Source organism: Miniopterus schreibersii, assembly GCF_964146895.1.
Source record: "Miniopterus schreibersii genome assembly, chromosome: 9".
NCBI lineage: Eukaryota > Metazoa > Chordata > Mammalia > Chiroptera > Miniopteridae > Miniopterus > Miniopterus schreibersii.
The window spans coordinates 14813810-14841257 of NC_138118.1; the positions used below are offsets into that span (position 1 = coordinate 14813810).

Sequence of the window (27448 nt, forward strand, 5' to 3'; positions counted from 1 at the left end):
TAAAGTGGCAGAGTTGGGTTTCAAAGTCAGGTCTTTTCTCTCTGGCACAAATCTCACATTTCTTCATGCTACCTCTTAATATCTCGAATTGGAAAATTTCAAAAATCTGTGCTAAGCGTATTTTTGCCTATCACTAATTAAAATACAGGTAAATATATTATCTGCTCCATGAGGATTCAGCTGTTTATTTTTTGGTGTAGCCTTTCTTCATCATTCCATTGCTTGGTTCATCAAAGTATTTTGGGTAAACTAAATCTAAAATGACTGAAAGCCCTTTCTATACAATTTTATATCTTTCTCTTGCTCCTATACCACCACCACGCAAGCAAAGTACATTGAGAGTAAGATCGATTTCATTTGATTGTCTGAAAACTGACACTAAAAAATGATGTATCAACGGCAAATCATTTCCCGTTACAATTTGCTCCAAGGTCTCTATGGATAGGTATTCAAGTTTCGGTATCAAAATTTGGCATTGCAAAATCCAGCTAAAATTGAAATTTTTATGTAGTGAGTTCAAAATAATCGTAACGTTTTGTAAATGGAAGGAAACTTAGACATCTTTTAGTTCAGCACTGTTGTTAAGCTTCCATGAGGAAACTGACAGGAGAAGAAAGACTGGGACTGGCTCACCCAAGGTCATCTGGTCTATAGAAGTGGGAGCAGATTTTCTAACTTTCAGTCAGCTGACCTTTCCTCAATGCCACACACACCCTATTATTTCCCACCTAAACAAATGATCTACATCAGAACCCACCAAACTGTTTACAATGCTTATCTTTATGATACTGACTTTGTGATAGCCTTGTTATAAAGAGGAAGGAACATAAAAAATAAAAAAAAAAGGACAAGGTACATAGAGAATTGGTAAAAGAGACAACGAGTACACAAAGTGATGGGCTCCCATTTGTAGCGTAGCCTTGTGATCACGCTGTGTTCTCTGAGCGTCCCAATGCTAACCCTGTGCTCCTGGGCCTGGATTCCATTCAATTCTATGCCTTATTTAGTCTAAATGATTTCCCCAGCTTCCATGTGTATTTTTCTGAGATTCATTTTAGAAATATCATCCTTAAAGCTACTCTCTGCTTGAATTTGTTTTAGTTCTAATGCTAAGGAATGAAGATTCTGGGTAAAAGAAAAGAGAGATGATGGGTTTTTCTAGCCTTTACATTTCAAGAATGGCTTCCTCAAATGGCAACTGGCAGGCTACTTTAATCCTCAAAAGATGACGTTTTCCATGCGAATAAGTATCTAATTGGGCTAATTTGTTTCCAGGGAAAGCACAGATTTCTTTCCAAGAGGATCAGTTTGATAATATTTTACCAGCTAGTGCTACGGGACCAAATATAAACCAGTTCTGAGAAACAGGAAGTGAACCTGACTGGTCTAGTCTGCGTGTCCCTGGCAGTGACGCAAATACAGAAATCAAATTAGGAAAACAAGATCTGTGGGTGTGAGGCAATCGATGATAATCCAGGATGCTACAACACAACACAGGCAAGAACACTTTTAACCAAATGCCATTCATTTTAATAACACCCTGAGAAATTCCACTTCCACCTAACACGCTGGTGATTGGCAAGCAGGATGAGGCTGAGTTCCCTAGCAACAGCATGTGCTTTTGAGACAGTCATTAGCCTTTCTGTTAATCCCACCAACCCCTTACTTTCCTAAACATACGACTGACATAAAAAAAAAAAAAAAAAAAAAAGATGTTTTAGAAAATGCTTTAAAATTTCCAGGAGTGAAATGGAAAGAAATAATAATTTAAAAAGGGTTTCCCTGAGAATTGCACTCAGGTAAAAGAGGTAATGTTTGCCTGTGCCCAGCCTGAACCTACGTTTGCTGCGCTGTTCTGTGATCCTAAATCCCCTGTGGTAAAGGGGGGGGGGGGGGGGGAGAAACCGGGGTGTTCAGAGTTTAAGGCAGTCCCTCATCCAGCAGGATCATGGGCAGATAGTGTGCTGACTAGTGGGGTGGGCAGTTCGTGTTGGGTGGAGGCTGCTGGGGATGCAGGGGAGGGGATATAAACGCACGGTCTTCTTTCTCCTTTAGGCAGAACCAATGACCCTGGTTTAAGGAGGCTGGTGAGGGGAATAAAGCTATTTTTCCTATTGATTGTTTAATTGCACCAGTGGCTGGCGGAGGCCACTGGCCAAGAGCATTATTTTCGTGGCTAAAGTGAGGTTGGGCAGGTTTCCATACCCTTCTCTAGTTTTAAACAAGACAACTCATAAAGCTCAGCCGGGCTGTAGGTTGACTTTTCTGCTACTCAGCTCTACCCTAAAGGGCCGGGGCTGGTGGGCTGATGGGTCTCAAACCCTGAACGATTGATTGCCTCTGGCTCTGCCCTGGGTTCGGGATGCACAACTCCCCTGTGTAGCCTGAGTCCACTGCGGGCCGTTATTCGCATGGTAATTATTGCTGCGTTTTTCTAGTCACCCTTATTATGGCCTGGGTCCCTTTCAGCTGGACACTAGGCTCCTTCGATCTGGCCCGGGTGACTCCTGGTTCTCCCCACCTCCCCACCTCCCCCCTCCCCCCACGCGCTCCCTTCCCCAAGGCGACCACCTGCGCCGCCCCACTTACCATCTGCCCGCGGGGAGGGCCCCCCGGGGTAGCGGAGCCCTCCCTGCTCCAGGGCGGCTCCGGGGGAGCTCGGTGTTTGCCTCCAGCCCTTCGCCACCGGAGAGATCAGGTTGCTCCCCTCCTCCCCCGCCAGCGCCGGCCGCCCTCTTCTTGCATGACACAGCAGAACCGCAGCTGCTGCGGCGCGTCCCGGCCATCCGCCCAGGAAGCGCCCGGCCGGGGCTCGGGGCGCGCGGAGGGGGGCGCGGCGCGGGGCCGCCGCCCAGGGGGTTCTTGCCCCCACTTTGCACCACTCGCTCTTTTCCCAGCCCAGGGGACGCCGGTGCAAAACCTGGCCGAAGCCCACCGGGCCGAGCTGTTGAGGAACGCCGGGGTTTGGCGTCAGAAGGGATGGGATGGGACCCGAGAGAAAGGGTGCGAAGGAGACCCCGCGAGGGGCAGGGCGCTGCAGGTAAAGAAGGGGAAGAAGAAGAGCCCGGGAAGTCAAGGGCCAGGCTGTGCAGGAGAGGAAAGGAGGTCACAGAGAGGTAAGGGGGTAGAGTTGCCGAGCAGGGAGCCCGAGCTGGGGTGGGGGTGGGGGGGGCTGCAGGGGAAGGAGGCCTGGGGTGGGGTGGAGGGGAGATTTGGGGAGGCCCGAGCGAAGTGCCCTGGCAGCACTGGGGCTGGATTGGGAGGCAAGGGAAGAAAAGAGACAAGGGATGGGGAGAATTATGCATTGGCTAGGGAGGTAAAAATGGGGGGACATGTTATGGAATTATTAGAAGGGATGTAGTGGAGCTCACTCCTAATGGCTGGCGAGGTGAACTGGTGATGAGGTGGAGAGAGAGGCAGCCAAGGCGAAGCCAAAAGAAAAGGGGGATCTTCCACCCCACTCTTAGCTGTCTGCGAAGTTTTTCATAATTCCACTAATCCAAACGGGGGGAGGGGGTTTCCTTATAACTGGAAAAGCAGAAACTGAAGCATAGAAATAGTTATTCATCTTAGTTTTTTCAGGATTAAAATCTCCATGGCCCACATAAACTTTAAGGCAGAGATTTGGGATTGAAGTCATCAGCCCAGAAAGGGGTTGTGATTCAATAATACCGAAGGCACTCAAAACTGATGTTAGTGTGCACTCGAAACGGGACTTGAAGAAGTCTTTGACAGTGTTTGTTAAATGTTAGAAATGACAAAATTATCAGTGCAAAATATTAAAATGCTGATGCTTCTCTCCCCCCCCCCCAATTTCTAGTGTCTCGCATGTAAAGTATGATTAAGGGGAAAAAATGTGTTTTCCTGATTATTTCCCACCAGCCACCCTATGCATTTTACAGCAGACCAGCTGCTTCTCACCATTTCAAAGAATGTGGTCAGAAAGTAATGCAGAAACTGCCACTTTGGTTTTGTCTGTACCTTCCAGGTCAGATCTTCGTACCTCACTTCCTGACACAAACAAGTTTTCACTGTTGTCAGCAACAAAGCCCTAATATAGCTGCGGAAGAGAAAAAAAAAAAAAACACACAAAAAAACTGCATCGCATTTTGTCTCCTGCGAGCATCATCCACAGTTACCGGCGGAATGTAATTCCAGAAAGCTGTAAAGCTGGTGGCGACGGTAATGATGCATCAGACGCTTAATTCTATTTCTGTTGTTACTGTTTTGCCATTTCTGTTCTACCCGAGAGTTGGCCGAACTCGCGGAGAGGTACGAATCCGGTGTTCCTTTTTGATTTGGTAAAATTTAATCAGACGCGATAGAGAACCCATCATCGCTCCCGGGGAAAATAAAGTAGGAGCCACGAAATGTCATTTGCACAGAGCGTGGGTTTTGTGACTGTAGGAAAGGATTTGAGGACGCTCCTTCTGTTCGGCGTTCTGGGTAACGAGCAGAGGCTGCGCACACGCCCAGACCCGCAGCTCCCGGCGCTGCGTGCGGCTTCCTACCGGGCCCCGGCGGCGCCCGGCGCCCCTCGGGGATGCTGCGAGGGGCTCCCGGTAGGCGGCGGTTCAAACGCCGCGGCCGCCGCCGCCAGTCCTGCTGCTGTTGTTGCCGCTGCTGCTGCAGTCACGTGGGAGCCCCTTTAAGTTTCCATAGAGAAGCCTCTCCGGTGTCACATGATGGACATGATATAATGAAACAACGTTGTGGAGAGGAAAGCATTCGGGGAGCCCACGGCTACGAAAACAAGTGAGTGAGAAGAGGTGGGAGGAAGAGAAACTACGCCACCGCTCCCGCAGCCGAGCCCCGCGCGCGGCAGCCGCGGGCGAGGAGAAGGGGGCGACGCCGGGGGGGGGGGGGGGCGGGGGGCAGGGAGACCCGGTCCTCGGCCCCGGCCCGGGGACCCCGCCGCCCACCGCGGACAGAACAACTTTTCGCCGGCGGCCTCGGCCAGCTCTGCACCTGTCTCCGGAGCCTCCATCGCTCCCCGCGATGATCACAGGGAAATTCTAGAAGAATACGCTCGACTAATATACGTGCGCATCGTTTCCCCCCACGCGTCTCGCTCCGGAGGAAGGGAAGAGAGAGGGATTTCAGCGGCAGCTTGTGGTCCGCCCCCAGGTAAGTTCTGGGGGGTGGGCAAGCCGGACCCCCGGCAGGACCTCGGGATGGGGAATGTCTGCGTTTAGACCCATCGGGGGGGGGAGCGAGGCGTCCCCTCGCCGCTGGCCAGGCGGATGGGTCCGATGGTCCAGCAGAAACATTTCCACTGTGGACTCTTGTTATTTCCTCTTGCGCACGCCCCGCGGTCCCACCCTCGGACTCCCGGGGACCCGCTGCCCGGGGTCGTTCGGGAGCCGGGCGAGGGAAGGTAGGGGTCGTGGCGTCCCCCGGGCGTGCCGGGGCGACTTCGCCATGTTTGTGTTGCTCAGAGCACTTTTCCCCCCTTGGAGGTGGCTGGATGCCACATGGCTCCTCCGGAGCGGGCTGCCGGGTTGAGAGTTTTTTTTTTTTTTTTCAATGTCCGCATTCCAGCTAATGTTGCGCAGATAAAATTCAAACTTGAGGTAAACAGACGAGGAGGAGGAGGAGGGGAGGGAGGGAGGCTGTTTCCATTTCGAGATCCCACCTCTTCGCTCCGCGGGGACCGACATCCCGAACCTCGAGAGCGCTGGCTCGCTTCCCCACCTACCCCACCTTCGCCGTCCGCCAGAAAGGAGGCGGCGCGGGAAGCGGGGCTCGCGGAGGACGCGGCGCCGCGGCTCTCACAGGGACAAGCGCCCCCGGCCGCTCCCGCCTTTCGGGGAGCCGGCGCTCCCGGGCGGGGCGAGGGGAGGGGACGCCTGGCCCCTCTCACTCCCTCTTACTTCAGGGAGCCGGACCGAGCGCTCCCGCCCCGGCCCGGCGCGGCTCCCGGAGGCGGCTGGCTGGGTCTCGAGGTGCCCAGAGGGCAGGTGGAGTAGCAGGTGTGTGGTGGGCATTTCTGTTCGTGAGTGCAATTGGGTGGGGCGGCGAGGGCAGTCTGAAGGCGAGTGGGTGGGCAGAGCTGCGTCTTGCTTGTTTCTTGGCGAATTGGGCAGAAAAGTCAGTATGTTCCCCCCCCCCCCCCCAGTCCTACCCCTACCCCCGGCTTCGGGATCTGATTCCGCAGGGAGCGAGGCTGAGGGGTGAGTGGGGATGTTTGGGGGCGAGGGTGAGCTTCGTCATGTGCAGACCTAGGCTCCTGACAGCTTGGAGGCGCCCCCCCCCCCCCGCCCCGAGCGGGAGCAGCGGGCTGGGCGGCCCGAAAGGGCTGAGTCCCGCGGGGGGACAGCTGGCCCGCGGCCCCCGCGGCGGGGAGTGCGGTGGAGGGAGGCGGCGGCCACGTGAGGGTGGTCGCGGGAGCGCTGGAGCCGCGAGGAGGGTGAAGTGCGTCCAGAGTCGCGACGGGCTGACACGAAGCCGCCGGAGGCGGGGGCCGAGGAGGAAGGCGGACTCGCGCGGGCCCGACCCCTGCGTGAGCCGTGGCGACGGTTTTATTCCAAGCGGCGTCCCGGCCGCGGGTGGGTGCGCACTCTCCCGGGAGACCGTTTCCGGGCGGGGTCCCTGCCCGGAGCGAGGCTGTAAACAGGGTGGCGCCCTCTGCCCTCCGGCCCCGGGTCTGCCGGGGCGCGCGGCCGGCGGCGCCCGGGGTGGCGGAGGCGCGGCCGCGGCGCTGGGCAGTGGCGGCGGGGACGCGCCCGTTCCCCGCCGTCCCCGCGCCCCCGCCGCCGCCCGGCCGCCGGGGCCGCCTCTGTTTTTGTTTTGATGGAGCCCGCGTGCAGCTGGCGCGTGTCGAGTCACGTGCCGTGGGCGGGAGGGGGCTGGGGCATCGGAGGGGAGGGCGCCGTGACGCACCGCTCTCGAGGGCTGGGTGCCCCTAGGGGCTGCGGGGCGCGGGGCGAGGGGGCGTGTACCCCAGACAGATCCGGATCGTGCTGGGGGTCGGGTCGTGGAAGTTGATCCTCCGTGGGCGGCATTCGGACGTGGGTATGAATCCCCCCGCGCTCTGAGGTCGTCGTCGCAGCATCTAGGTGAGCCTTCTCCATCCCGCGTGGGGGCCTCCCTGCGCGCTGATTCGGTCAGAAATCGAACAGATTTTACCCGCGTGTTTATTTCTGGGCACAGACGTACCTGTATGTGGTTCTTAATCCTGCTGCACGTTATAAGCAACTGAAGAGCTTTAGAAAGCATTCACATGCCCGACTCAATTCAGGACCAATTGAACCCAAATTCAAGTAGGGCTTAGACATCGTGTATTTTAAAAACCCCTCCCTAAGTGCTTTTGGTGTAGAGTGAGGGGCGACAATTCATAGAGGTCAGCAGCTTGATGGAATAGATAGCTGGGAAACCACCCATCTTTAGGGATGAAATGGTAAAAATAGAGTAGCTAACATTTATTGATCGATCAGTCACTACGTGGGGTCACTATGTGCTGGCATTGTGGTTAGGCAGACATGGATATACCTACTTGATGAAACATTGCTCACCCATTTTACAGTTGGGGAAATTGAAGCCCCGGAAGTTAAAATTGGTCAGTGACTGTCCCAATAGTACCCAGGCAGGCTGACTTCAGAACCCATACTCAACCATTACATGTGCTGCATTGAAAATATACCTTTACCTAAGGGCCACATGTTTGTGTGAGGAGAGCTGGTTATATGTTTGCCTATGGGCCAGCGAGTTTATATACATACATTTATATAGTAGGCATTTTTATCTGGAAAGTTTTGCTTGTATTAAAGTGAGGAGAATCACTCTGTGAATCCAGTAAGGCCTATACACTGCCAATATTTCACAGAGTTTCTTGTGGACAGAAGAGTGAGGGGGATCCCAGTCGTTTGAAGGAAACACATTCCATGGGAGCTCTTTGTTTTGTTTTTGTTTTGAGACTTGAGCATATGTGTAAAGTAAAGGGAAGAGTCCAGAAGATGGAGAGATTTTCCAAAGATTTACATGAGCAGCCACAGAAGCCCTTCAGGTTGCTGGGCATGACACAGTTTTGGTGGTCACAGGCTGGCTGTAACCAAAAGTATAAGGCAGTGTACAGAGTAGCATAAGTTCTGCCGTGAAAATTTTGGAGGAAAATGACGACTTTGTTCTGGAGTACAGCCCATTCTCCCTTTCATATATTTCATTTGTCTCCTGGTCAGATAAACTCTCAGTGGGAATATTTAGATATGGGGCAATCCATTTGTTTCGAAAATGTGTTCATTGATATATTTTCTAAGGCTATTCCAAATAAAACTCAAAGGAAACACAGATTTTCACCCTGAAAACAGAGGGTTACAATTTAAATATTTTTTTGTTAAATATGTATTACTCAGTGGTACTGTGTTACAAAGAAATGTCTTGGTATTCCTACTAACGATTGCTACCTAATACTGTTAGCTGTATGGCAGACGTAGGCATAGTACTTGTCAAGTTTTAGGGATTGGTTTTTAAGTTGCTTGCAAGTTTTGGTGAGGAGAGTTTACAGACCTACCAAGGCAAGCTTGCCACAATGCTAAGTAATGTCATGGAAATAGCTCCCTAGCTCCGTGTCCCTCCCTCCATTCTCATCCCCTTCGCTGTTGACCACCAAAGACAGTTTTGTCCAGCATTGCCAAACCACTTGTGGTTCCTTTGCGTAGCTCAGCTGAAGTTTCTCTTCTGCAGCGTGCTTCCTTCAGGAAAATTCCCCTGGTTTCTTCTCAGAAAGCACTTTAAAAATACCCTTCCTGTGTCACCTTTTTATCTTGTACACATCTGCCTCACTGCATCACAATACATCATGTTGTTTTTATTTACAAGTTAGACACCCCTACTAAACTGAGCTCGTGAAAGGTGGGAGTGGTCATTGTCTGTGTGTCACTGGCACACAGTAGGCACTTAAGTTTATTGCATTGGTCCGAATTGAATTTGAGTTGCGTTATTAGCGTTGGCGTTTGCCTGTGTCACCCATCCTCATTCTTAACTGTCCTCACAAGCTCTGCTGCTGTTTATGGGGCTAAAACACATCCTTGCACAGAGAATACAAAATACTACCAACACATTCCTATAAAAGGGATAGGAAGGATGAGGCAAAATATGATCAATTTCCACATGTTTCCTAATTTCATTCTCAGTTGACCGATTGGCCAGCATGACTTTCCTTGGTTGCTCGGGTACACTGGCAGGAGAGGCTCAACGTGATCATTTTTCAGTTTATTTAGGAAGGAAGGCATAGTACTCCATTGCTGAAGGACATACTTTTATGTGCCATAGCCAAGTTACAGATACCTGATCACATTTTTATTACATTGTAAATTTCAGATTTAGTATTGCCAGGGGTATTTGTAGAGCAGCACTGTCCTGCAGAGTTTTTTGAGATCATAGAAGAATGAGTATAATGATATATTTTTAATGACTTAGAAGTGATAGTCACGAGCCACTTGAGGCTGTTGAGCACTTTGGCTAGTGTTACATAGGAACTGAATTTCTAATTGATTTACATATAAATAGCCACAAGTGGCTAGTGCCTACTGTATCAGACAGTGCAATTACAGAGTATTTGACAGGTACAGTTAGTCTAAGGTATTCTGCCTTTAAAAGAAAAATCTTGAATAATTTTTTAGGGCTTAACACTATGCTTCCTGTTCACCGATTGTAAGGCTACTGGATGATGTTTTTTACCTGTGCAAAACCTTCATATTACAGAGTGTCTGTGTGTTCTGTGAGCTTTTCATATAGTTCACGTGGTCTCCCCCTTTTTAGGAGCAGAGTGAAGTGATTATGAGCAATTATGATTAGGAGAAGTTATTCACAAGTAAAATGGATTTGAGCCCTTGGTGTATAAACTAAGTGGAAGTCCTGTAAGCTACTCAGTATTTCTCTAGTGTGTATTGTGAAGGGCAGGCACTTGATTTGCCCTGCCGGCCATTGTATCCCCCGGTGCCTTGTACAGTGCCTGACACATTGTGAGTGCTTGTATTTGTTGAATGAAGGAATGTACAAATAATTTAACCCTCTAATTTAGCTTCCAAAGGTATATAGTGGAACTGGAGAGGAGGCTGAGGACCAGTAACTCCACTGAATTTACAGTTCTCCCAAGGAATGCAGCCTCTCCAGGGGAATTACTGTTAACTCAGTGACTGATTTCTTTCTTGTAAGAAAAGTGGCAGGATTTGTTACCTTTATTCGATGATGGATTGCAAAATAAAGTCACAGGAAGATTTGGTGCTCAGGTCATTGAGAGTTGGATGTGTAAATCAGATTGAGTAATTAGTTGTTTTTCTGTTGCCTTACTTGCCGTGATTCTTCGGAGGAGTAAAATCAGGTGCTAAACAACATTAGTTAGAAAGTTTGGTGTGTAAAATCAAGGGTAGTTAAATATGTTAATCAGTCCAAAAAGAGGACTGGAAATACCTCTTGTATGGCATCACCCTGAGAAAGTGGCTTCATAGGAGAAACAGGACTGGAAACATTTATTCTATAAACCTCTAAATTTCAGCCTGTGGTAATCCTAACACCCAAGTTATAAACTTCTCAAAGAGGACGAGGACATTGGAAATGTAAATAGAAACAGGTGTTGTGCAGATAACCACTACTAGACTTTGAAATATTTATATAAAAAGGTATGAGATACATCAAACATCTGTTTGGAATGAGAGCCCTAAGGCTGAAAATTGCAGATTTCATTTCATGTGGTGGATGCTATATTGGTGGGTTGATGACGCAGCCCGATGTGTGGTCTACAGTGTGCAGAAGGTGATGCACAGTCACTCTCAGGCTTACATACCTCGTGGTGTCACGTGTGGCTGAGTTACAGGCCTGTCCTTGTTCCTAGGATACAGGCTAGCTTCCTATCATTTTGCCACGAGGTGTTCCACATATGCAAACTAATTTTATACTAAAGTAAAACATAAATGAAAATATAAATCTGTTGTTTTAAAAACGCATATTGTGTATTCCAGGATAAAATAGGAAGTTTTCTTTTTTGGGGTGGTGGGGTGTTACTTTTAGCAATTTCTGGCCTCTTAGTCCTTTATGATTGCTCTTCTTCTAACACCTTTGGTGTGAACCTTTTTGGTGGGGGGAGAAGCTCACAAACCAGAAACAAACTAGCAACCGTATGTTCCGTAAATGACTGCTGTTGCCCTCAAAACGGAACCAAAACACAACCATAACAAGACAAAACCTGCCACTGCTATCAGCAATGAAGTTAGCCCAGCCAACCAAACAGATTAAAAGGCCTGTGAGATTTGTTGTTGCTTTTGTGGAGAGGTCGGTAATGTGAAGTTTCTTTTTAGATAGTAAATGTAAATTACTCATGACAAAAAAATTTATATCTGTCTTAAAAGAATTCACGCTGCAGTGTAGGTCAAGGTCTATTTGGCTTAGAAGATCCTTTTGGGCTACTTGGATTCAGGTGTATAATTTAAGAATCATTTTGAAAGTTTATTGAGAACTGTCTAGTGACGTTGGTCACTAACTCGGTATAAGAATTGAAGGAAATTACTGGCTTCATATCTTTCTCTCCTCAGTAGAGTGGTTAGATTGGATCAGTGGTTCTCAAACTTTAGTGTGCAAGAGAATCACTGAGGTCTTGTTAGTTCCCTGATTGCTGGACCCCACCCCAGAGTCTCTGACTCAGTAGGTTTAGGGTGGGCCTAATAATTTGCATTTCTTACAAGGTTCCTGGTGATGCTGCTGTTGCTGGTCAGAGGACTGCATTTTGAGGGCCAGTGGATTAAATAATCTCTCTAAAGTTCTGCGATTCTATGCCTATTTTCCCCCTTTTTCAAGTTGCTGCACCTATTTGATTTGTGCAACGTTATGGCTTTTAAAGATTGCTGTCTGGCAAACTGAGTTTTAAAAGTTTGCAATGGGTTAATTTTTATTTTGTGAGTTCTTGAGAATTCTATATATTTTGCACAAACTTTGGGTCTCTTAAAGCTCGAATTGGGTATTCTTACCTAATAGTAAGTAGATTCTCCAGTTAAAATATATTGACATATTTCTGATGTTATCTAAGGACAGAACTATTTGCTGCTCCTTAAATCTAAATGTAGTATCAAATTTAATCATGTAACTTTTTAATACACAGCTGTAGGGTATGAGGGGGCACATTACATAATCGTGGGCTCACTAAGTAAGATGGCTTCTGTGGGACAGAGTTCCCTTCCTAAGTGAAACTCTATGGGTTTGGGCCCGTAGTAGACTCTGATAGTGTGAACCTGGACGTCCTCTGAGAAGAACTGCCTCATGGAGGGGTTGGGCTGTAGGAGGGAGATGCCCGTCAAGGGGGCGAAGAGTAAGTCAGAGCACAGCCATCCCCTATTTTGAGGATTTTGGGGCACAGTGGAGGCTCTGCAGTTTCTAAATGAAGGGGCTGGAATCTGGCAGGAAGAAGGGGGAGAGCCCGGGAGACGTCTTAATGCCACACTGTTCGTATCCAGCGGGTATGTTCACGGGGAGGGCACCGGGGGGGGGGGTCATGGGGATGCCAAGGCGTTCTCACAGATGGTGCCCTGGAATCGGTCCAGATTGACGTGACTCCCAGGTACCGAGAGTCAGGTGGACTCAAGGTTTGAGGTGAGTTGAAGCGAGGTTTGATAACAAGTTCTAATGTGAGTGAATTTACTGGAGAAAAAAGAATAGTACGCTTTTTTGGGGGGGGAAATAATCTTATCTGAGAGAAAGAAAATAAAGAAATGGGTGGGGACTAGGGAATGGGAGGGTATAAATGAAAGGTTTTAAGTTTTTAAATGTTCTAAAGCTTTTTGTGTGTGTTAAGACGGGGCTAGTTAATAGCACAGGCTTCTTTATTAGAAAGTAAATTAATGAGTTTTCCTTTTCATTTCTGCTGAATACTTCAGAATATCACCCGATGCTGTTATTTGACATAAATCAACTGCCCTCCCAAAGTCATGCCCAGGATTCACGCAGCGCTTACTTTTTCAGATTGCTTTATGATCGTTAACTATTTTAAATCAAATTCCTGGAAGACACATGCCATACTTATCACTGGGTGTGTTTTATGGATTAGGAAACAAATCATTTGTGTAGCACAGGCCACAAAGCTGGACTGAGGCCAAGAGAATCTCACTGCTTTTTACATCTCCTAGTTTTAATATTGTCTTAAAATTCTGTTTTCTAACTGCTTTTATAAAATGGTTGAACCTTAAATCTTAGAGTTGACTTAGCATCCCTATAATTGATTTTAAACTACATTTCATGGATAAGGCCTTGGATTTTGAGCTACTGTTTATTTCTTTGAAAAGAACTACGTGTGATCTGCTATTCAGATCTGCAGTCATTTCTTGACTCAAATATCTGTGACATAATCTTTGTAACTAAATGTGTGAAACTGTTCTGAATTCTTTAGACTTGACAGTTTGAAGCTGGGGCTGGCAGTCTATGTGACAAGAGTGCTGGGGACGGCCCTTGGGCAGCCAGAGTGGGGGAGGTTTGCTCCCCCCAATCTTTCTTGCAGTTTCTCCCCCACCTCTTCCTCAGTTTCTTTTAAAAGCCTCCTGTACCTTACAAGAGGTAAGACACTTTTCTTGACTGTAATCACACTAGCACTTGGTAGCTTCTGTCTGCACTCCCACATCTCCTGAGGGTCCTCTCTTCCAGCTTGTGACATTTCTGTTTCTCTCACATCAGGCTTCAGGCTTCTGGCTTCAGGCTTCTGGAGGCTGACCCTCCCATGGATTTCCTTTGCGATCCTGGTCCTGCCTCCTTAACGATCCTGGTCCTGCCTCCACACCTTCTTCCTTCCTGTCAAGAGTTCTCTTTCTGTGCTGTGGCTGATCTCGTCTGGTTTGGTGGAAGGAGTACTGAGGTAGAATCCTGTCTATAGTGATGATTGGTGGGCACCTGCCTCTGGATACTGTGCTAGTGCTTCACATTCTTACCACTAATTCCAGTTCCCACTAGCTACTGGATCGGGAGAGGGTCCCAGTCTGTGCCGGAGGCTGCTCGGCTGTAAAATGAGTGGTTAGGGAATTTCTGGCCCTGAAGGGCTTTGATTGAATTTAGTCACATCATGGCATGATTGTAAATCCTCACCAGGAGTACTTTAGCTTTTTGAAAGACACCTGTTAAACAAGACCGGGCTCAGTGTAGAGTGATGCTTGAACCCAGGACCAGGCGACTCAGGGCTCCTTAATTGGACAGTCTGCAATGTGGCTGGCCTGCTTTTTCTTTCAGGAGTTAGGGGTGGATCTCAAGGGCACTCTTCTCCATACTTATGCTACCTTCATCAGAAGGCCGGGAAGTTGAACCTGAGCTTGCCACTTTGGAAAGCTGTTGACCCCCATATTTGGAAGATTCTGCTGCTTTTCATAGCCATGATGAAGGAGCTGGGCTTCTGAAGCATCCTTTAGTTGATGGTGTTTACACAACTAGGGGAGTTTCCGGGAACCTGCTTAATATTTCTGTTTATTCTTAACTCATAAAAAAATGCTACCTCAGATCTTTCTCTTGCAGAATTGTGCATGGCCTGTGACCTTGAGTACTTGTTTCCTATTTCTAGGGGAATTTTTGTTAGTACTGAGTCTTTTTGTAATGCACCCAACTACACCAAGCTACTTATCTGCTCATTGCCAAGGTCACTGAGGATTGTTTTGCTTTCTGCTTTTATATTGCTGTAACACGCATTCATTGCACATACCATCCTTTTAAAAAAATCTATAATATTTTTTATTTCTTTGTTTCCAGAGATATTAAATATTTCATCTTTTCCAAATTTTTTGGCTTTTCAAAATTGTATAATACCTACTTTTTATAGGCTCTATCCCAAAAGACTTTGTGATGACTCTTCAGTTTTTAGTGATTATTGTCTGAAAATGCAGGTACTTGGTAGCAACAAGTGAAAAGTATTTTTAAATAAAATGCCATTCACATAGCCTTTCTTTGAATTTTGCCTTTGAAATCTGTTTTCTATTTCTAGCTTTTTAGTTAGTTTGTGAAAGGTTACTGTGCTTATTGTGTTTGTCAACTTATTTTCATGGCAAAAGATATCAAAACCCTCCTTTCCTTCCACTTTTAAAGGTTTTGGAATTAAGATTCCTTCTGCTGTTAATCTAATTCTTCTGAAAAGGAACAGAGGAGTTTGCCCTTTGCCATATATACCTTTGTCATTTTGTTAGCAGTTTGGAACAAGTACTTTATAGGCTTAATGAATTAACACCCTATTTAGTGAATTCATATTATCTGCAGAATGAAGATCATTTGAGATTCTGAACAATATAGTCCGACAACAGATTTGCTTTAAAAAGATTTTGAAAATGATTATCCATATAATAGCTGAAGAGCCTTACAGTAACTGCAGAGCTGTTTGCTCTCGCATGGCGGACGTGCCGGCAGCCTCATATCCTGGGCTCATTTCGTGTCCGATGGTGCCCCACCTTGATCCCTTGATGGAGGGGGGGGCCTGCAGTGAAAGTAGTGGTGCCCTGGGAGTCTGACTGTAAATGCCCCCTTCTGACTGCATTTTGTTTGTTTTTGGAGAGCACCGGTTGTTTGAAAGCGCTGAATTGCAGTTTTATAAATATACTTATTACTCGCCAAACATCTTTTTGGATCGCTGTGCTCTTCTGGAGTTAAGAGGTCCAAGTTCTGGGAAGATTACTCATCAGGAACTTGTCAGGTCCTGGACATGCGAGGTAAACAGCCCGGTGTATTTTGTATTGCCTTTCTTTCTGCATTACTTTTCACACATTGGAATCCTCCTCGTTGAATCCTCCTCGTTCTCGGCATGGGGTCTAGGAACAGGACCAAGCAAACATGTCCTATCTGGGCAAACTTTCGGTCCAAAACTAAACGAAAGAAAACAAACAAACAAAAGCACTTAACCGAGTCTAGAGTCCGTCTGAATAGCTCGTGGGATGCTGGCGCACCAGAGCCCTGGGATACTCACGAGCCATTTTTGGCCATTCCTCCCCTGCTTGTTCTCTTTTCTTTCCAGATTCTTTACGCTCTTTCCTTCCTTCATTTTTTCTTTTTGGATCTTTTCTGCCTCTTCTGTTCTTCCTTACCCGTTTGCTTCCCCCCCCCCGCTCCTGGCGTGGATAGCCTCATAACATCCTACGGTTACCGCAGGCATCTTTTTAGCCTGACTAATGGCAGACCAGAGCTAAAGACAAGTTTTCCTCTGACATTTAAGGTTATTGTCGTCTGTAAAATTCCATGCTGGTGCAAACTATTTCTAAAGAGTTTAATGTGCTTATGTAGCATATTTCATGTTGAATGGAAAAGATATGTAACGTGTAAAACTTCTCAAACTCTTTGGGATATTTAAGTAGGCATTCAAATAGGTTTCAGATTGAAGTTAAAATTTTGTGCAAAAGGATATTCTTCCAAAATTTAGGTAATAGTATTCATGTAGATAATGAATTTCAGGATTCTTTCTACTTACGAAATTTTTGGTAAACAGAGATGTTGTTTGGGTTAAAGTAATGTTTTTAAATTGCTTAAATTGTAACAAAGTTTGATATAAAAATATGACAGCATCAAATTTGTTTCCAAATACCCATCTATTACTTATGCCACTATCAAGGATCAGAGTATGTTTTAGCTCTAAGAGGCTTCGGAGCTATTTTACTTAATCTAAATTTATAGATGAGACAATTTAGTTAATTTTACACACCTGGTTAGTGGCATAGTTGACCACAATTAGGTCTTTCACTTCCCTATTCACTCTGCTTTTTTTGGACAGCAAGTCATATTTATGAAATTTAGAGGTACAAGAGAAGCCTGAGAAAAGTATGTGAGCTCTAAACCTAGCTTGACTTCATTAGTTCTGAGATGTTGGACTGGGTGTGAACCTCTATGTCAGTTTTGGGAGGGTTGAACTTGAAGGTCCCGTCTAGGCCTGTGACTTGTACTCAGGAGAGGAAATTGACATAGATACAGATTCTTTCTATTGTATATTTGTGCAGTTTCAATTTGAGTCTTATTTCAAGTAGATAATGTTCCTATTTTTTAGTAGGTGTCACTTGTATTTTTTGTTAGTGAATCAACTTTTCCGAAGTGTAGTGTTGTTAGACACAAGCTGTCAACATGATAGTTGCCTGTATATTCAAATGTCTCTAGCATTATCTTGACTAACAAGTAAACGCATTCAGAAGCAGGTCTCCCTAGCTTCAAACTGGTGGAAGGGTACTGTGAAGGAATATTCCCTAGACAGGTAATTGAGAGGTGCTTTTTTCAAATGGTTTATGGTTTATTATAGTGTTAGAGAGTCATGTCATATAAATAAAATTGAGAGAATTTGGCTATTCTAACTTCTAGAGTGGCTTTATTTGGGGTTGTGAAACAGGTTTTTCCATTCTCAGTAGGATAGTCTGTCATTGTTTGTGTCAGAGAGAAGACAGTTGTGACAATCTGGGAGGATAGGAAAGATGAGATGAGTGTCAAGTATAGAGAACAAGCTAAGGAGACTGGAGATGCTTTTCCAAGAAGACTGTAACTGAGCTTTGGGACCTCCCCCCATTGGTCAGGAGTAGTTCCCATGCCCTTTTTTGTTTTTTAAAAAACAAAACACTTTCAAAAAAGTTTTGAACACCTATTATGTGTATCACATTTAACTGGAAATTACAAAAGAGTTACTCATCACGAGTTTTTCTTTGGCTGGGTGTCCGGTGCATAGGCCATGAAATGGTGAGATGCCGTAAATGTCTGAGGACCTCAGAGACAAGGAGAGCTACGATAGGGAGAAGCACTGAGGCAGTGGGGGAAGACCCCAGGAGCCATGACTTTTGAGCAGTTTGAAGGACAAATAGTTAAGGATAGCTAAAGAGCCCTGGTCGGGTGGCTCGGTTGGTTGGAATATCGTCCCATGCACCAGAAAGGTGGCGGGTTTGATTCCCGGTCAGGGCACATACCTAGGTTGTGGGTTCGATCCCCTGTTGGAGCATGTATGGGAGGCAAACGATCGATGCTTCTCACATCGGTGTTTCTCTCTCTCTCTAAAAATCAATAAAAAATTGTATCCTCAGGTGAGAATTAAAAAAAGAAAAGAATTGCAAATGATGTGGTTGGGCTCTGTTAGGATGCAGGCTTGGGAGTTGGGAAGCGACCGTTCTATGTTTTAAGGTGGCAAATGAGGGGACCCCATGAAAGTACCAGAGCCTTTTTACCTCATCTTTTTATTTGGAAAATTTCAAATTTTCAGAAAAATAATACTCTGAACACATATGCCCTTCTGGATTAATCGTTAACTTTTTTGCTATACTAGCTCACATGCTCTGTGTACGTTTTGACTCAAATGTGGTGTGTATATTTGTGTTACTTTCTTAACCAATTGAATACAAGTTGCAGAAACCATGACATTTCACGTTTAAGTACCTGCTAAAGAGGACTTTCCTCAGTATAACCACAATACATTATTACCCCCAAGAAGTTTAGTGTTGATATAACAACACGGTCATATATGTGTGTGTGTGTATATATATATATATAAAATATTTAAATTTGGGGGTAGAACTTGTATTTCTTTTTCCTTTTTAAAATCAGGCAGATTTGTGTGACACTGTGTATTGAATGAATTGGTGGCACAAGAGACTCGAGCACGTATTTAAGAAGTCATATGCAGTCATAAAAGTAGAGAGAAAGCTTATTAATATTCTGATATGCTGTATTCTTAAAGCTACAATCTTAAGTAAGGACAGGCAGAGAAGAATTAAGAAATTATTTATAAACAGGTGTGTGTGTCTGGAAGGATAAAAATGAACCAGCATTTTATGCCTCTCAGAGGAGGGGGGAGGTAGCTGGAGGACAGGGACACCTGCCCTGAATACCCTGTTTTACCTTCGGAATTTTGAGCTATTTGAATATATTACTTACTCAAAAGTAAGTAGTAAGTAAGCAAGCATAGATTTATGTTGATACCACTACTAATTGTAGCCCTTAGGGTAATCTCTTTCTGTCCTAAAGAAATCCGGTGAGTGGGACCTGAAGCAGAGAAGGTGCAGGAGAATATTTCTCTTTAATTTTGAAGGAAATCTGCGTTTTGTGCCATTTAATGAAAAAGGATGTTCATGATGTAAGAAGATACTTTCTCAGGAGCTGCCGATGTGGAGAGGAGGGATTTGGTGGCCTGACCAGAGCCGGGAAGGCTGGGTTTCCCCCAGGGAAGCGGAAAGGAAGGTGGTGCAGGAGGAGGTTGTGTATTCGCCTTGGAGTGAAGCAGCGACTTTCAACCTTTTTCATCTCATGGCACATAAACTGATTACTAATATTCTGCAGCACACCAAAAAATTATTTCTTTGCCGATTAGTCAAAATAATAGGTATAATTTTGATTGACTTACAAAGAAAAAAATAGTACCTACCCTTTTTGCTCCAAAGTGACTTTAAAAAAAATCAGGTGCCTATACTTGTGTATAAGGATTTCTGGTACCAAGATTTAACCAGTCAGATGCAACTTTATTATGTGATGCGACCAGTAAGATGCAACTCTATTAATATGACCTGTATATTTATGCTTCAAGACAGGGCATTTGCACCGGCCGGCTATTGCTGTGTTTTCTGTTGTCGTCTTTTTAATTTGACAATCTAAGGTTAAAGAGGTCAGTGCCCCTGACTGAATAGTCAGGTATTGCATGTTTTAAAAATTCTCGTTGCACACCAGTTGAAAATCACTGGAGTAAAGGATATTTTTTTTCCTCCTCTAAGAATGAGAAACAAGAATAGAATTTTGTAGTTTGTTTCAGTAGAAAAGTACAGAAGATGGCAGATGGGACTCAGAATTTATATTTTGTATACATAATACCTTTGATGATAAAAGATACTTATGTTTAAAAAGTTGCTAAAAAAATGAGCATTAAGGAAAAATGTCTGTTTTCTTGATATTTTTAAAAAGACACTTTCTTGGGTTTCATGTGAAAGCTAAAAGAAAACCTTATTGAGTAAATTATTTCCATGTGATAGCAATCTGATTACTTTTTGTGATAGTTTTTATACAATTATATGGTGAACTTGTGATACTTATCCTTAAAAATTACTATTCTGCAGTGTTTTGAAATACATTGCATGAAAGATTAAAATTACTTTTGGAGTTAACTCAGCCACATTTTATTTTCTGTTTTCATAAGATTAACACAAAGTTATTGATTGGTACTTAGTGCCTTTTCTCTTGAAGGCCAGTGTTTATTAATCAGTGAGTGTTGAATTGCTCTCAGTGTCTGTTAGGCATCCTGGGGTTGATGGAGATAGATGGTCTGCCCCTGACAGATGCTTCTGGAAAGTTAACATTTCAACAGTGGTAGCTAAATTCCTGTAAGGGAGGGAAGCCACTGATGGCTCAGGCAGGCCTTCAAGAGGAGAGGAACTCTCCACTGTTTGATCAGGTGTCTAGGCACAGACTTTGTGGGTGAAAAAATTGGATTTCATCAGTTCCTTCAGAGTTGATGGGAATCGTGAGACTGAATGAAGTTAGCCAAGCCAGCTTATAGGAGGCTGAGGATCCCATGTGTTAATTGGCAGTGGCAGATGTACCATGGCCAGCTTGTTGAAAGGATAAACAGTAGATAGAAACTTTATTTGGTGAACAGAGAAATAAGATGGGGAAGAATTGGAACTTTTCAATCGATATTTCCGTCAAGATACAGCAATTTGTTAGAGAACTTTTGACACATAGGGGCTATTCTGTCAAAAAACCTGGGGCCGAAAATCGGCATCTTTCCCAGAGTGTGGTGCTGGATAAACATGATGAATTCTTCTCCAGTTCCCTTTGTGATCAGTTATCAAAAGCCCCACTACCCTGTGCAGATATCTCACAGTGTTAAACAGCACTAACTCTTAGGGTAGTTGTGTGTGTTTTTTTTAAGATTACTGATCTTACCTATTTTATGTTAATTCTGAATAATTTCATTTAGAGGATGGCCATTAAAAATTAAAAAGTTGCAAAAACCTGTTTTTACTTAGATTCACCTATTCATATTTTCCCCATTTACTTTATCATTTGTGCATATTTTCTTGCGCTCTCTTATATTTATGTATATATTTTTTCTCTCTGAATCATTTGAAAATGTTACATATATCATGGCCCTTTACCCTTAAATATTTCAGTGTATATTTCCTAAGAATGAGGATATTTGCTTACATAATAGTACTTCATAAATTTATATTCTTAAAATATTTTCATCTAATATGTTATCTGTATCTCAGTTTTGTCAGTTGAGCTAATAAAGTTCTTCGTCACATTCTCCCCCCATAGTATGAGATTCAGTCTAGGGTTATAGATCACATTTAGTTGTCATATCTGTTTAATATCCTTTAATCAGGGATATTTCCACCATTTTTCTTTGTCCTTTATCAGATGGACATTTTTGAAGACTAGAGTACCTGTCCTTTTTTTTAATATTAGAAAGTTTCTCATTTTGTGTTTGTCTGATGTATCCTCACTGTTAGATTCATGTTACGCATTCTTTTTTTTAATTAGGAAATTAACAATGATAAAGTAATACTATCTAAATATAGACCTTGGTTAGATTCCATCAATTATTACCAAAATGCCTTTATAGTAAGAGAATCCCGGATGATATGTTGCATGTGGTCTTTTATCTGAAACAGTTTTTTGGTCTTTATGTTTCATGGCTTTGACGTTTTAGAAGAGTACGAACGTCCTTCAGTTTTGGTTTGTTTGAAGCTTCCTCATGGTTGGATTCCGGTTTTGTACTTTTGGCAAAAGTGTTACACAAGGGACATTGTGTTCTTCTCGGCGCATCTTACCCGGAGGCACACGATGTCCATCTGTCCCACGCTGGCGATGTTAACTTTGATCACTTGGTTAAGGCGCCCAGTCTGTCAGGTTTGTCCAGTGCAGTTACCCTTTACCCCCCTTCAGACGATAACTATCTTGTGGAGTGATGTTTTTAGCTAAAACCGGATTAGCCCTCAAACTTTTACTTGTAGGCCTTAGAATCCCTGGGTGATTCTTGCCTGAATCAATTATTCTTGTAATGGTTTCCCGGTGATGATGTAAAATTCCATTATTCCCTTTTCATTTTTTGGTCGGCTTTCTTGTACAAAGAGGAGTGAATGTTCCCTTATTTCCCACTTCCTTACATCAGGGTAGACGTATGGATTCTTACTTTTTTCTTATTTTATTATCAGTACTTATTTTTGATGCTCAACTTGTCCTAGATTGGGCCGGTGGGAGCCCTGGAGCTGGCTCCTATGCCCTTTCGACACGGCCTCGCTCTCTGGCCCGGAATGGCCCTCCGTAGGCACTTCCTCCGCCTGAGCCCTGGAGGCGGCCGTGTCTCGCTCTGCATGAGTGCCTGTTTCTCCATTGCCTAACCAAGAGCGACTTTTTAGACTGTTCAGTTTTGTCAGTCTGATAGGTGAGAAATAGCATCTCCATGTAGTTTCAACTTCTGTTTCTTTTATGAGTGTAATAGGACATCTTTTCATGTGTTTAAGGGAGATACGTATATGAATATGTGTATGTGCGTTTACATATATGTCTGTGTCTGTGTGTGTGTGTGTGTATTCATGTCCTCTGCCCATTTTCTGTCAATTTATTAGTCTTTAGTTTCTCAATTTTAGGAGTTCTTTATGTATTAGGTATATTAGCCCTTTATCTGTGAAATGAGGCAAATATTCTCTCCCATTTTACCTATCATCTTCTGTTAATGATGGGTTGTGTTTTTTCATTATGTAAAAGATGCTGCTAAAAATTTCACACAATCAGATTGTCAGTGTTTTCTTTTTACCCTTCCTGACTTTGCATTGTAGTTAGCACACCTTTCCTTACATCAGGGTTAGGGAGGCGTTCCCCATTCCTCCCCTCTGGTACTTGTGTGGCTTCACTGTTTCACATTTAGATCATTTGGCATCTGTTCTTGTGTGCGGTATAAACTGTGGCTCTCATTTTATCTTTGTCACAATAGCTAACCGATTATTTTAACTGCTTATTAAAAAGTCACTTTTGGCTCCCCATGACAACATGCCTGTCGCAAAGCATCTCCTTCATCCCTGCCAGAAGACAGAAGAGGAAACACAAGAAGAAGCGCCTGGTGCAGAGCCCCAGTCCCTACGTCACGGGTGTGAAATGCCCAGGATGCTATAAAATCACCACTGTCCTTGGCCACAGATGGCATTTTCATGCGTTGGCTGCTCCACTGTCCTGTGAGCCGGCAGGAGGAAAAGCAAGGCTTCCAGAGGATGCTCCTTCCCAGGGAAGCAACACTAACAGCCCCAGAATCAGGATGAGTGGGGGAACCCCCCCAATAAGCACATTTTGGGTACCAAAAAAGTCAGTTTTGCTCCAGTGATTTTTAGATGCCCTCTTTATCATATATGTACTGAAGTTCCGTCTGTATTTGGGTCTGCTTTTGAACTTCCTGTGTTACTCCGCTGGTTTGTGTGCTCATGGGCCAGTAGAACGCTTTTATTATCGAGGCTTTGAAGTATAGCTTAATGGCCGGGAGGACTAGTCCTCCCTCTAGCGTTTAGTGTTTTTCTGGCTGTTCGTGCATGTGTATTTTTAATAGGAGGTTCAGTATCAACTGTTTAGCACTATTAAAAATAAATGTTGGTGTATTTGTGGAGAGTGCATTAAATTTATACTTTTTTAAAAATCCTCACCCAAGGATATTTTGTCTATTGCTTTTGAGAGAGAGAATGGAAGGAAGAGAGAGAGAAACATCGATGTGAGAGAGACATCGATCGGTTGCCTCTAGCATGCTTCCCAACTGGGGCTGGGGATTCAGCCTGCAACCAAGTGCTGCCCTTGGCTGGAATCGAAACTGGGGCTCTTCAGTGTGCCGGCTGATGCTTTAACCATTGAGACAAACTGGCTAGGGCAAATCTGTACATTTTTTGATGTTGATTTGTTCCATACCAAAAGAAGAAATGTCTTTCTATTTGTTAAAGTCTTCATTTGTGCCTTTTTAAGGACTGTTTTAAAGTTTTTCTCTGATGAGTTTTTCACAGTTGTTGTTAAATATTTTCTTTTCTTTGTGAAACTTGCTTTTATCATTTATTATATCATGGAGATCGGAACAGTCAATACATGCAACCCTATTTCATTTTTTAAAATGGATCCACGGTGTAGTCCATTGTATGCTAATTTATTTTTCTCTCTACTGATGTATTTCATGTTGCTTCTGATTTATCTCTATTATAAATGGTACTGGGGAGAATATCCTTATACTGTACCTATATTTTTGCTTACTTGTGTTACTATATCTGTAAAATAGATTCCTGGAAATGGAATTGCTTACTCATAGACCATGTCTATTTCTTTGGTAATATATTCTACCAAATTATCCTCTCAAACTATTTGACACTTTTAAAGTCAAGTGAACTTTATTGTATATGACCATTGTTAAAAAGACATCCAGAATTTTTTTTGAAAGAAGCCTCATGAAAGTTAATTCTAAACAAAAAGTCTATATCTATTTGTTGATTAATATGGGGAATATAAGGATGGCAAAACCATGATTTATACCTTACATAATCTAAACGTAGTTTTGGAAATCAGGTATATGTTTATTTATATGCATTAAAAAATAGAAATTTTCTTTGGTAAGTAGATTTTGAATGTAGACTAAAAGAAAGTATTGAATTTAGTTTACCGGAGAGAATCAAGAAGGACATTTCCTGTGAGATTAGCATAGGCTAAATCGAGGCAGAATTTGACCTGTGAGGTCTGGAATAACTGGCCTTAGACTAGAGCAGTGTGTTTGTATGCAAAGATGAAGGGCAGTTAGTGGAAAACCTTGAGTTCCTCCAAGGTGTGGATTTGATCCACTCGACTGCAGAGAGCTCTTCTGGATTAGTAATCTGTTGCTGTGTGACAAATTGCCCCCCAATTTAGTGCTTAAAACACCAATACGTGTTTATTATCGAACAGTTTCTGTGGGGCAGGGATTTGGGCCCAGGGAGCACTGTTGCCACATTCTAGTCCTTAGAAGCAAGCCAGTAAGTTCAGCCCACATTCATGGGGAGGGGCTAGGTTCTTCCTTTTAAAGAGAGGAGTGTCAGAGAGTCTGGGAACATATTTTAAAACTACTGCACCATCTGTGTTCTGAAGAAGAGGAGTGGTGATGTGATTTTGAAAAGGAAAAAACCATGGTATCTAGCAGAAGATTAATCTGGTAGCAGTGTCAAAGATGAACTGAAGAAAGGGGAGAGAGGGGAGGCAGAGCCTAGTGAAGTAATCCAGCAGTGAAGTAATGAATGGAGTTAGTCCAGGGAGATGAGAGAGGGCCAGGTAGGACACATGAGGAATGCAACAGAGAGGGAGAGGAAAATGAGAGTCAGAAATGGTCTCGTGCCCAGATCTAAGAATGATCAGGCATGTAGTAACTGGAAAGAGAAAGCAGTTTTAAGGGGATAAGGGTGTTCGTTTGGTTTTAGACATTTAAGGGGAAATTCCCAAGCAGCTGAAACTGGAGAACCAGGGCTCATGTTGAAACGTCTAGCCGAAGAGGGAAAGTTCACATGTGTCATCCCAAAGTGATGGCTGAATTCTGCAAGGGATGAGTATGCAGAGGCCAGAGCACGGAGGACCCAGCCCGTGGGGGAAGCCGTGGCTTGGAGGGGGAGTAGGAGCAGGAGCTGGAGCTCTGGCCTTGGGGCGCGAGCCAGCTGTGTTCCTGTCTGGAAGGAGAAGGTGGACGGATCCAGAGGTTCAGATGTTGCAGGATCTGAAGAGAATGATGTTTGAAACAAATGCATTTGCCTGGAAGATTATTAGAGGTGACAGCAGTTTAAGTGGAGTAGAACGATTTTGGAAATTGGATTATAACATTTAATTTGATGATTCACGTTCTAAAAAGTGCTCCAGGTGGGAGGATGAGTGGCTGGCACGCCTTTTATCATTTAGATTTTGAGATCTTACACCCATCTTGCTTTCTCTTAGCACCACCAAGCCTCCCTGGAATGGTCCTGCTACTCAGTTCTTGGATCGAGGAATGAAGTAGGATTTTGCCTCTTGCTTTCAGGGAATCTTTTAACAGTAAGTGAAAGTAACATACTTGATAATTTTTTTTTTAACTTCACGTGTTGCTTTTAACTGCTCTTATCTGTGCTCTTCCTCCCCATCCCTGCCTGTTAGTATGATTTCAAGATCAGATCCCAGATGAGGGATCACCTATTTTTTCTCACCCTTTTCTCCGTAATTCTGTTATGTGCTTTGTTAATTGAACTTGTAGGGATGCAATTAATACATAGTAAATATTAAAATAGTAGCTGACAAATGTAAAATAATAGCTGACAAATGTATTTTATCTTATGTATCTACACATGTATTTAACCTGTTTTCAAATTAGTAAAATAATTAATAAGATGTAGTGAGAACATGAAAATATTTTAAGAGTCACACTATGCAACATAGTATATTTCAAGAGTTCTATAAGGATTTGAGATTAAATGGGCCCAAGGAATTATGTAATAAAACACAAAACCAGAAATTAAATCTTGAATTTTCTCTGCTACATGGTACGGTGATAATTATTTAGGTTGTTTTTTTTGTGTGTGTTTTTTTTCTGATAGGGTTATTTTCTTTTAAGAAAAAAACTTTAGGTTCACCAAAGACTGAAAGAAACTAAATCAGGATAACAGTAATAGCTGTGGTTTCAAATTAAATGGTAGGCTTTATGCTGTGAAGAAAGAACTGCTGTTATAAATCCTATTTAGTGCAAAAAGATATGCTTGTTTTTCGCAGCATTATCTTTGAATAAATAAGGGGCATTAATTGATTTAGCCTAGTTCTGCAGTGTACATGGGAGGTGAGCTCTGGGAGAGATGAAAGGGGCTGGAGGACGGTGGATAGGAAGAGGAGCGTGAGGAAAGGCTGAGAGACCGGTGTGGATACCACAGAAATAAGTGAAAGTGGCATAAAAAGAGTGGCACGGACTCTAAACGTGTCAGTACAGTCATGGAGGTTCTCACGTGTAGTTTTCGTTACAAGTGTTAAATTTTTTTGTTCTGTTGGTGGGTGTGAGAAAGAGAGGAACAGAGAAAAGGGAGTGAGAAAGGATATCTCAGGAGATCCCAGATTGTGGTGTTTGTTTTCACAATTCAATATCTGGATATATTTGCAAAGATTATATCGTGGCTTTTACTACTTGTAGGTGGGCATCTGACAAAAACTTACCGTGGTTAATGGGTATATTTTCCTTTTCCTGTTTCCCACCCATCCTGTCCTCTTTCCCTTCCGGTGCCATCAGTCCCAGAAGCTCCCTCCAGTGGCCTCTTCTGTTCCTGGTGCTCCACACTTGCTGGATTAATTGTCCACCTCCAGGCCTCTCTGTCTCCAGGATGTCCTGGAATAACTCTAATACTGGGCCTCTATAGCATGTTACACAAATGTTTATGAGCTTGTTTTCCCTACTAGACTGTGAACTCCTTAGTAGGAGGGGTCAAGTCTTACTCATCTGGGTATCCTACATCTAATAAATGTTAGTTGAATAAACAGATGAATGATTTTCCCATGCCGTGTA

General features: G+C 44.0%; 1 protein-coding gene and 1 long non-coding RNA gene across 3 annotated transcripts in view; one reads left to right on the plus strand and one right to left on the minus strand.

Annotated features, from left to right (window-relative positions):
- The window catches only part of MKLN1 (muskelin 1), a 306710-nt gene extending 303942 nt beyond the window's left edge, over positions 1–2768 (minus strand). Inside the window, exon 1 of one of the 2 annotated variants that reach the window (XM_081147023.1) lies at positions 2590–2768. The gene's annotated coding sequence lies outside the window, so the exon portion shown is untranslated. The remainder of the gene's footprint in view (positions 1–2589) is intronic. The other variant, XM_081147024.1, reaches the window with a different exon arrangement.
- Positions 2769–5570: 2802 nt separating this feature from the next.
- Positions 5571–27448, plus strand: part of LOC308561675 — a 67935-nt gene continuing 46057 nt past the window's right edge. Inside the window, exons 1-2 of the long non-coding RNA XR_013999542.1 lie at positions 5571–5972; positions 25867–25962. This is a non-coding gene — a long non-coding RNA (uncharacterized lncRNA). The remainder of the gene's footprint in view (positions 5973–25866; positions 25963–27448) is intronic.